Here is an 11,685-nt window from a genome sequence, read left to right as displayed (position 1 = left end):
TTTTTTATTTTTTGTAACTTAGTTTTTTTTTATTTTTTGTACTTTAGTTAGTTTATTTAATTGTATTTATTTGTAGGTATTTTATGAAATTAATTTATTGATAGTGTAGTGTTAGGTTTAATTGTAACTTAGGTTAGGATTTATTTTACAGGTAATTTTGTAATTATTTTAACTAGGTAGCTATTAAATAGTTCTTAACTATTTAATAGCTATTGTACCTGGTTAAAATAAATACAAAGTTGCCTGTAAAATAAATATAAACCCTAAAATAGCTACAATGTAACTATTCGTTATATTGTAGCTATATTAGGGTTTATTTTACAGGTAAGTATTTAGCTTTAAATAGGAATAATTTATTTAATAAGAAATAATTTATTTCGTTAGATATAAATTATATTTAACTTAGGGGGGTGTTAGTGTTAGGGTTAGACTTAGCTTTAGGGGTTAATAAATTTATTAGAGTAGCGGCGAGGTCCGGTCGGCAGATTAGGGGTTAATACTTGAAGTTAGGTGTCGGCGATGTTAGGGAGGGCAGATTAGGGGTTAATAATATTTATTATAGGGTTATTGAGGCGGGAGTAAGGCGGATTAGGGGTTAATAACTTTATTATAGTAGCGGTGAGGTCCGGTCGGCAGATTAGGGGTTAATAATTGTAGGTAGGTGGCGGCGACATTGGGGGCGGCAGATTAGGTGTTAATAAATATAATATAGGGGTTGGCGGTGTTAGGGGCAGCAGATTAGGGGTACATAGGGATAATGTAGGTTGCGGCGGTGTGTGGTCGGCAGATTAGGGGTTAAAAAAATTTAATAGAGTGGCGGTGATGTGGGGGGACCTCGGTTTAGGGGTACATAGGTAGTTTATGGGTATTAGTGTACTTTAGAGCACAGTAGTTAAGAGCTTTATGAACCGGCGTTAGCCCAAAAAGCTCTTAACTCCTGGCTTTTTTCTGCGGCTGGAGTTTTGTCGTTAGAGTTCTAACTCTCACTCCAGCCAAGACTCTAAATACCGGCGTTAGAAAGATCCCATTGAAAAGATAGGATACGCAATTGACGTAAGGGGATCTGCGGTATGGAAAAGTCGCGGCTGGAAAGTGAGCGTTAGACCCTTACCTACACGACTCTAAGTACCAGTGGTAGCCAAAAACCAGCGTTAGTAGCCCCTAACGCTGGTTTTGATGGCTAATGCAAAACTCTAAATCTAGGCGTAAATTAATAGACCAGGGAGGAGCCGTATATGTTGCATATCTAGACTTTAGCAAAAGCATTTGACACTGTCCCACACAGCAGGCTTATTCACAAAATGTATTGCCTTGGAGTAGATGCTAAAATTGTAAATGGGTACAATGCTGGCTTAAGGATAGAAGGCAAAGGGTTTCAATTAATGGATTACATTCAAATAAGGGGTCAGATACTAGTGGTCTTTCCCAAGGTTCAGGTCTTGGGCCTGTTTTGTTTCACATGTTCAAAAGTGATATTGGTAGTGGGCTTCAGGGGAAGATTTGCTTGTTTGATGATGATACAAAAATAAAATGTAAATGAGATTTGAAATTTAATATTACCAAGAGCAAAATAATGCATAGAGGATCCAAAAACCCAAAGGCCAATTACAGTCTCAATAGTACATTACTGACTGTGACTAACGAGGAACTTGGGAATTATTATTTCACATGAGTTAAAATTTGGTACACAATGTAGCAGTAAAGCCAGAAAGGCCAGTTGAATACTTGGTTGCATTGGGAGAGGTATTAGTAGTAGAAATGCCACTTTACAGATCATTAGTATTATGCATCATCTGGAATACTGTGTACAGTTCTGGGGACCAAGGGGCCGATTTATCATCAGTCTGTCCAATATGATCCGCTTAGCGGATCATGTCCGACAGACATCGATGAATGCCGACAGCATACGCTGTTGGCATTTATTATTGCACAAGCAATCAACCCGATCGTATAGGATCGGGTGGATTGATCTCCGCAGTCTCAGAGCAGGCAGACCAGTTATGGAGCAGCGGTCTTAAGACCGCTGCTTCATAACTGCTGTTTCCGGCGATCCTGAAGGCTCGCGCGGAAACAGGGGGATCCTCGGAGCTTGATAATTCGGAGCATCCTCTGACCTTGATAATTCGGCCCCATATCTCCAGAAAGATATAAATAAACTAGAAACTGTCCAAAGGACCGCTACTAAAATGGTACACAGACTAAAATACAAAACATACAAAGAAAGACTCTATGATCTAAATATGTATAGTTTAGAGGAGATGGGAAAGAGGTAACATGATAGAAATCTTAAAATATATGAAGGGACTTAATAAAGTGGAAGCTGAAAGCATTTTCCAAAAAAAAAAAAAAAAAACGTCAAAACAAGAGGTCACAATCTAAAGTTAGAGGCCAGCAGATTCAGGAATGTAATATGGGTAGACTTGATGGGCCTTTTTGGTTCTTATCTACCGTCAAATTCTATGTTTCTATCAATACTATATATAGACTTTAGCAAAAGCATTTGACACTTTCCCACACAGCAAACTTTTTCACATAATGTATTGCCTTGGATAGTCTTAGGTTACAAATAAACTTTCAGTTTTCACAACAAGATGACACAGAAGACTTACAGATTTCTTCAAAAGCAAATCTGGAATTTATGCTTCAAAATCTCTGCATTTTCTAATGGTACAGAGGAAGATAACTAAAAATAATTAGATGCTATTAACAACTTACTGGATAGCCACCATGACTTGCTCTCAAGAAAATTTGACAGATCCTGTGCAAAACTCAACTGTGATATAGCATCCATAGGTTAACACACTGATGCTCTTTAAAGGAAGAAGATTTGGTAGTTGATCGGTCTAATTTGGCCTCTTCTTCACAGAATCTAACTGACCACATAACAACACTTGAGACTTAATTAGATGACTTTGAAGACATCCCCGCAGGAACCACATTAGAATCAGGGGTATTCCAGAAAAAGATCTTCTGCAAGATCTTGAGAAATATTTAAAGGAGCTATTCTAGAATATTCTTGGTTATATTATGGGTTCAGATAGTAGAATTGATAGAGTTTATAGAGCTGTCCAAGTGATAAACCAAGAGATGTGGTGGCCAAACTCCACTTTTTCAGCTTTAAGAAATATCTCCTCCATCTGATAGGGGTGCAGCCCTTTCAGGAAGGTTTGACTCTTTTCAAATCTTCCCTGATTTATTGTCTCACACTTTGGCAGCAAGAACAATGTTTAAAGAACTCATGCACTGTGGGCTGCTAGACTTAAAGGGACACTGAACCCAAATTTCTTCTTTTGTGATTCCGATAGAGCATGCAATTTTAAGCAACTTTCAAATTTACTCCTATTATCATTTTTTCTTCGTTCTCTTGCTATCTTTATTTGAAAAAGAAGGCATCTAAGCTTTTTTCTCGGTTCAAAACTCTGGACAGCACTTTTTGATTGGTGGATGAATTTATCCACCAATCAGCAATGACAACCCAGGTTGTTCACCAAAAATGGGCCGGCATCTAAACTTACATTCTTGCATTTCAAATAAAGATACCAAGAGAATAAAGAAAATTTGATAATAGAAGTAAATTAGAAAGTTGCTTAAAATGTCATGCTCTATCTGAATCACAAAAGAAAAAATTTGGGTTCAGTGTCCCTTTAAATACAGATAGCCCACCAAACTGATAATCTTCAAAGATGATCAACAACATGTGGCTTTATCCCCAAAACAGACACATTCCCTTTTGGTCAAATGGGACATAATCAAACCTTATAATACATAAAAAATAATATATATATATATAATATTTCTGATTCTTCTTCCACCGCTAAATGTAGGGTGAATGCACCTGAATGGCACCCACTACAACCACAATCTAAGAGATGTTTATCCCTAGGCATCAAGAGGGGGTTCAAGGGGAGGCACTTGCCCCCCTGGAATTTTGCACATATGTTCAGCTTGGAGGCAAGGTTAAATATATGCAAGTCCTCATACAGAGTAAAGTAAGTGGCTGCCTTATGCTGCTGCTAGACAGAGTGTACTGCCTAACTTTAATAAGCTCCACCCACTTGCTCAGTTACCGTTCTCCTGTAAAAGAAGCTATTCAAGCAGGCTGCTCTTGCACTCTGTGCTGCCATAGTGGGGCCCGATCCGATATGCAGCGTCGCCCGCAAAAGCCGGCGACGCCGAATTTTGCGCGGGTTTGGTATCCTATATACGGCATAACCTAGAAGTTACGCTTGTATATTTCTGCCTTCGCCCGTAGTTTTTTGGTCCATAGACAGGTATACCAAACCCGCGCAGTTTGGTATCCAATATACAGCGTAAGGACTTACGTGGCGAAAATGGAGAAATCTTACTCCATTTTCACCTCGCCACAAAATGCAGCTGTAGTAAGCCTTACGCTGTGTATTGGAGCCCCGTAACTCCCTAAACTACCTGCCAAATAAAACCTAACACCTAACGCATGCGCAATGTCTATCTACCTGTCAACCGCGATCCCCCGCTGCAATCCCTAATAAAGTATTTAACCCCTAAACCGCCGCTCCCGGACCCCGCCGCCACCTACATTAAATGTATAACCCCCTAATGTGATCCCCCTACACCGTCGCCACCTACATTACATACCCCCTAATGTGAGCCCCTTACACCACCGCCATCTACATTATCTACCCCCTAATGTGAACCCCTTACACCACCGCCATCTACATTACATACCCCCCTAGGGCTTTTTGCGGGGCATTTCCCCAAAGTAATCAGCTCTTTTACCAGCCCTTAAAAGGGCTTTTGGCGGGGCATTGTCACAAAGTAAACAGCTTTTTTGCCTATAATCTAAATCCCCCTACACCGCCGCCACCTATAATAAATGTATTAACCCCTAATCTAATCCCCCTACACCGCCGCCACCGATATTAAAAAGATTAACCCCTAATCTGACCCCCCTACACCACCGCCATCTATATTAACTATATTAACCCTAATTATATTAGGGTTAATATAGTTAATATAGTTATTATATTATATATATTAACCCTAATTATATTAGGGTAAATATAGTTAATATCATTATTATATTATATATATATTAAGTATAATAACCCTATCTAACTTTAACACCCCTAACTAAATTCTTATTAAAATAAATCTAATTAATATTATTAATTAAAATATTCCTATTTAAATCTAAATACTTACCTATAAAATAAACCCTAAGATAGCTACAATGTAATTAATAATTACATTGTAGCTATTTTAGGCTTTATATTTATTTTACAGGTAACTTGGTATTTATTTTAACTAGGTACAATAGCTATTAAATAGTTAATAACTATTTAATAGCTACCTTGTTAAAATAATTACCAATTTACCTGTAACATAAATCCTAACCTAAGTTACAAATAAACCTACACTATCAATAAATTAAATAAACTACAAATATCTAAACTAAAATAAAATTAAATAAACTAAACTAAATTACAAAAAATAAAAAAAGATTACAAGAATTTTAAGCTAATTACACATATTCTAAGCCCCCTAATAAAATAACAAAGCCCCCCAAAATAAAAACATTTCCCTACCCTAAACTAAATTACAAAAGTTAACAGCTCTATTACCAGCCCTTAAAAGGGCTTTTTGCGGGGCATGCCCCAAAGAAATCAGCTCTTTTGCCTGTAAAAAAAAAACACAATACCACCCCCCAACATTACAACCCACCACCCACATACCCCTACTCTAAACCCACCCAACCCCCCCTTAAAAAAACCTAACACTAAGCCCCAGAAGATCTCCCTACCTTGAGTCGTCTTCACCCAGCCGGGCCGAACTCTTCATCCAATCCGGGCGATGTCTTTATCCAAGCGGCAAAGAAGAAGTCTTCCATCCGGCGATGTCTTCATCCAAGCGGCAAAGAAGAAGTCTTCCATCCGGCGATGTCTTCATCCAATCAGCAAAGAAGAGGTCCTCCATCGGGGCGAAGTTTTCTTCCAAGCGGCATCTTCAATCTTCTTTCTTCAGCCCTCCGACGCAGAACATCCATCTGGCCCGACGACTGAACGACGAATGAAGTTTCCTTTAAATGACGTCATCCAAGATGGCGTCCCTCGAATTCCGATTGGCTGATAGGATTCTATCAGCCAATCGGAATTAAGGTAAGAAAATCTGATTGGCTGATTCAATCAGCCAATCAGATTCAAGTTCAATCCGATTGGCTGATCCAATCAGATTGAGCTCGCATGCTATTGGCTGTTCCGATCAGCATTACCTCTATCAGGTACTTGTGTATGCTTATCCTACCGCTGAGAGCAAAGACCTCTGCTGTGATACTTGTGTATGCTTATCCTAAGGCTGAGACCAAAGACCTCTGCTGTGATATTTGTGTATGCTTATCCTACTGCTGAGTCCAAAGACCTCTGCTGTGATCCTTGGGTATGCTTATCTTTACTGCTCAGATCAAAAGGCCTCTGCTGTGATACCTATGTATGTTCTCTTGTTCTTGGACATTTTACAAAATACCTCACCAACAGTACTCGCTGGGTTCTGTGCTTACTTAGAGACTTGTGCTTAAAGTTTTCATTGTAAAGACTTTATTTGTTCTTTATCCTGATTCAATATTGACGTTTGTTTTGGTATTTTATTCCTGCATACTGAGTTCCAGACACCTCCCTTACCCTCACACTAGCTTCGCTTCAGTGTAAGCACCAAGTGTTCCAAACAGAGTGTGGTGATCACACAGCAGGATCACAGGCTGTATTTAGTGTATTTTAGGAAGTGTTACTGTCCATTACTAGAGGATCTCACTATCTCTCTAAGCAGAATGTGCTCCAGCTCCTCCCAGCAGCAGCAGTGTTTACTGAAGCATTTATTTTCTCTGTCCAGGGGGTACTCTATTCCCATGGTTTCCCGCTGGACTTGACCCCTGTGTCACTGGCAGCCCAAGAGGTACAATGATTGATTTGTATGCATTTGTATTTTATATGCTACTGACAGTCAGGGGGTACAATTTATGTTCAGTTGTAAATAGTGGTAAAACCCTTTATAGGGGTTTGTGTGACCCCACCTAAAACCGTGCCCAGTCATCGAGCAATTGTCTAGTATTTTTGTGGAAGACAGCTGACAACCCTAACAGTAAGATGGGACTGATCTTTAATTGAAAATAATGCCCTGTTTAAATCTACACAGTGGTTTAAGATGGTGCAATGTAGGCGTTGCATTTATATTTAACTGCTTGCTCTCTAAAAAAAATAAAAAATAAATAAAATAAAAAGCCCAAAGAAAACACCTTTAAAGTGATAGTACCCTCTCCCCTTTAGTTAAACAGATGTGTAAAGTTAGTGATATTTTAGATTGAGTTTAATTCATCAGTTGTAATGAAGTTGTGCTGTAATTTATTTTTTAATATAGATATGAAATTAAAATACCCGGCGCTCGCCTGTCCCCTTCAAAAGTAAAATTTTCTGTGAGCTAACAGTTTGAATTGTTGTCCAGTCAGCGCTCTAGCTACAACAAAAGGCTCCCAAAGGGGAGAGCCCTGATTGGAGAACAGTTCAAAACTTTAGCTCACAGAAAAATTGATTTTTTAAGTGGATGGCAGAGCAAAGGGTATTTTGTAGCCACCAGCAAGCACTACTCTGGTGTTGAACTAAATATCGGCCAGCTCCAAAGCTTACATTCCTGCTTTTTCAAATAAAGATGCCAAGAGAATGACGAGAAATTGATAATAGGAGTAAACTAGAAAGTTGCTTAAAATTGCCTGCTCTATCTAAATCATACAAGAAAAAAAATTGGGTTTAGTGTCCTCCTAAAGAAAATAACAACTAAAAATAAATACTAATAGTCTAATACAGCATTAGAAAGACACAGATTGGTAGAGGCAAATATGATTCAGCCCCTCTCACACCATGTTCAATTTCTTAGAGCTTGTACATACGGTCGGCTAAAATAGATAATGTAAGAAATGGTGGTTTAGGACCTTTTTTTGATGCTTTTATTACCTTTTAAATATTAGTTCAAAGTTTTTCTGCAAACTCCCTTTCCAAACCAGAATGTTCTTTTTCTCTGCCTACCGCACCTGCTCTCTTTTTTTATGCCGGTACCTCTCTGGCATAGAGGTGTAGGAGCAGCCATCAGCCTCCTCTTGGTCTCCTATTGTCATGGCCTGTGTGCTTCTGGTATTCCTTCCCGACTTGCTGCTCTTCCTGTCATTGCTAACCCCATACACACAAACTGTGTGTGTGCAAAAGGGGAGGAGTAGCCTAGACCATTACAAATCTGGCATCAAGCAGACTGAATAATGGGGGATTTTTTTCCCCAGTAGGTTGTGCAGCATGATAGGCACTGGCTGCATGAACAAGGCTCTCTAGGTGGCCCATGATTCACAGACGCAACCTCAGACAAAGGACAGGCCATTTCTCACTAGTTGGCAATAGAGCAGGGGTTTTTAAACCTGTCATTAGGCCTCCCTAACAGGCCAGATTTTCAGGATATCTGCAGTGGAGCAATGGTGAAATCAGCTGGTTAATAAACATGGTGACCAACAATACTAGATACTGCAATTATCTGCCAAAGAACTATATTTGTGGGTACTTTTCTTTATGGATACATTTTTTCTTTGTAAATTTCTAAGTCCATTTAGGCTCCAGTATTACCACATCCAAATCTCTGTTGTCTACAAACATCACCCTACCTTATTCTCCCAGGTCACCAACGGCATCTCTTGGATGTCTTTGCACTTATAACATATCCCACACCAGACATCTCATATTGTGGAAAATGCTGTAATTACCACTTTAATTGACAACTGTCTTGCAGTCACAGAAATGACACGTCTTGCTGCTGTCACCTATTTAACCATTTATTACCAAAAATAATTCACTTCTTCTCCTTGACTTGCTTTGTCTACTGGAACCTTCTTCTTAAAGGGACATGAAACCCAAAATATTTCTTTCATGATTCAGATAGAGAATACAATTTTAAACAACATTACAATTTACTTCTATTATCTAATTTGCTTCATTTTTTAGATATCCCTTGTTGAAGAAATAGCAATGCACATGGGTGAGCCAATAACAAGAGGCATCTATGTACAGCCACCAATCAGCAGATACTGAGCATATCTAGATATGCTTTTCAACCAAGTATAACACGAGAATGAAGCAAATTAGATAACAGAAGTATATTAGAAAACTGTTTAAAATAGCGTGCTCTTTCTAAAGCATGAAAGAAAGTTTTTGGCTAGAATGTCCCTTTAATAGCTTTACTGACAACCACCTTGCAGCTCTCCAATCTATACTGAATGCATCTGCATGTGTCAGACTAATTTGCCTTAATCTCAGATAAACCTGCACCTCTCTGCCAAGACCCTACACTGACTCCCCCTATGTTACACAATGAAACAAACAATCTAACATAAAAATATCTCCATCCTTACCTCAAGATAAACCCGCTCTGAGAAAAGTAGATTGTTGACTTTTGTTAGATATTTTAACATTTTGGGGGAAATATATATATATATATCAAAATAGAATAAATATATGCAGAAGAAATGAAGATTGTTAAAGGGACATAAAGTCTAAATTAATCTTGCATTACTCAGATAGTGCATGCAGTGTTACACAGGAGTATTCACATGTCTTGAGCACTAGATGGCAGTAGTGTTAGCATTATTGAGCAGCAGTATTTGCATATCCTGTGGCCAACCAGGTATGCAGTTCACCAAAGAATACCAAGAGAACTAAATTAAAGGGACACTGAACCTAAATTTTTTCTTTTGGGATTCAGATAGAGCATGACATTTTAAGCCACTTTCTAATTTTCTCCTATTATCAAATTTTCTTCATTCTCTTGGTAACTTTATTTGAAATGCAAGAATGTAAGTTTAGATCCCGGACCATTTTTTGTGAACAATCTGGGTTGTTCTTGCTGATTGGTAGATAAATTCATCCAGCAATAAAAAAAGTGCTGTCCAGAGTTCTAAACCAAAAAATTGCATAGATGCCTTTTTCAAATAAAGATAGCAAGAGAACGAAGAAAAATGATAATAGGAGTAAATTAGAAAGTTGCTTAAAATTGCATGCTCTATCTGAATCACGAAAGAAAAAAAATTGGGTTCAGTGTCCCTTTAATCTAATAAAAGCAAAATGGAAAGTTGCATAAGATTGCATGGTCTATCTAAATCATGACAGTTTAATTCTGACTTTCACGCCTCTTTAGAGAATCTTTTATGTATTTTAGGGAAAGTTTGTCAGCTTTATAAACCCAGAAGTATTTACTATTATGACCAACTGCTTTTTCCCTTGGACAGCATATTTATGCACCCTTGGGCAGGGCACTGTGATGGACTTTTGCGCTCTCTCTCTCCACTTTCTTTTGCTCCCCCCCCTCTCTTTTGCTCTCTCTCTCTTTTCCCTCTCTTTCGCTCTCTCCCATCTTTCTTTTGCGCTCTCTCTCCCTTTTGCTGTCTCTCCCCTCTCTCTTTTACTCTCTCTCTCTCACCTTTCTTTTGCTCTCTCTCTCTCCCCTCTCTTTTGCTGTATCTATCCCTCTCTTTTGCTTTCTCTCTCTCCTCTCTCTTTTACTCTCCCATTTCTTTTGCTCTCTCTCCCCCTCTTTTGCTCTCTCTCTCCACCCTCACTTTTGCGCTCTCCCCCCTCTAATTTGCTCTCTTTCTCGACCCTCTCTTTTGCTCTCTCTCTCCCCTCTCTCATTTACTGTCTCTCTTCCTCCCCCATTTGCCGTCTCTCTTCCTCCCCTCTCTTTTGCTCTCTCTTCCCCCTTCTCTTTCTCTCCCCCCCCCTCTCTTTATCCCCCCTTTTTAGAGCTCTCTGTCTCTCACGGCCAGTCGGCCACAGCACCAGGCCCCGCCTGCGTCACACCCGGCCCCACACCACCCTCCACATCCGCGTCACGTCCGACCCTGCCCGCATCACATCCGCCTGTATCGCCCACTCCCCGCCAGGTGAGGTCAGTTGGATTAAGGCCAGGTGTGTTTGTCCTCTCACGCAGTCTCTACTGTGCATGACAGCTTCAAACAAACACACGTGGCCTTTTATTATATGGCATATATTTATGCATTATTTCTATATGATGTATCTAAAAGAGTAGATTTCATTTTTATTTTATCAGTGTGTTTGCAGAAACAGTTTGTTTCTATAGTTGGAATATGTTATCTAAAAGTACATCCATGGGAGTTGTTCCTAACAGCCAATTAGCATGTATACTAATGTAAGCAACATGCATTTCCTGCTAGTTTCAACTTAAACTACCCTAATATAGAATACTTGATTAAATATTGTTCTTAAGAAGCATTTGAAAATATTTGAAATATTAAAAAAAAAAAAAAATATATATATATATATTTAAACGAAAAAAGGTTTTGCCAACAAATTAAAAGAGAAAGTAAACCTTTTTAAAAGAGAAATGACCTTTTGCAAAGGTTACTGATTTAAAAGGACTGTGATTACTTTTTAATTTAGGACATTTCTGTTTTGCTATAAATAAAAACATATCAGCCAAATCTTAAAGGGACATTATACACTCATTTTTTTCTTTGCATTAATGTTTTTTAGATCTATTAAAAAAGCCTGTTAAGGTTTTTTTTTTTAAATGTATAATTTTGCTTATTTTTAAATAACATTGCTCTGATTTTCAGACTCCTAACCAAGCCCCAAAGTTTTATGAGAATACCATCAGCTACCTTCTCCA

The sequence above is a fragment of the Bombina bombina genome, chromosome 3 (genome assembly GCF_027579735.1).
Source record: "Bombina bombina isolate aBomBom1 chromosome 3, aBomBom1.pri, whole genome shotgun sequence".
Classification (NCBI taxonomy): Eukaryota; Metazoa; Chordata; class Amphibia; order Anura; family Bombinatoridae; genus Bombina; species Bombina bombina.
Note: the sequence above shows the minus strand (reverse complement) of the source record.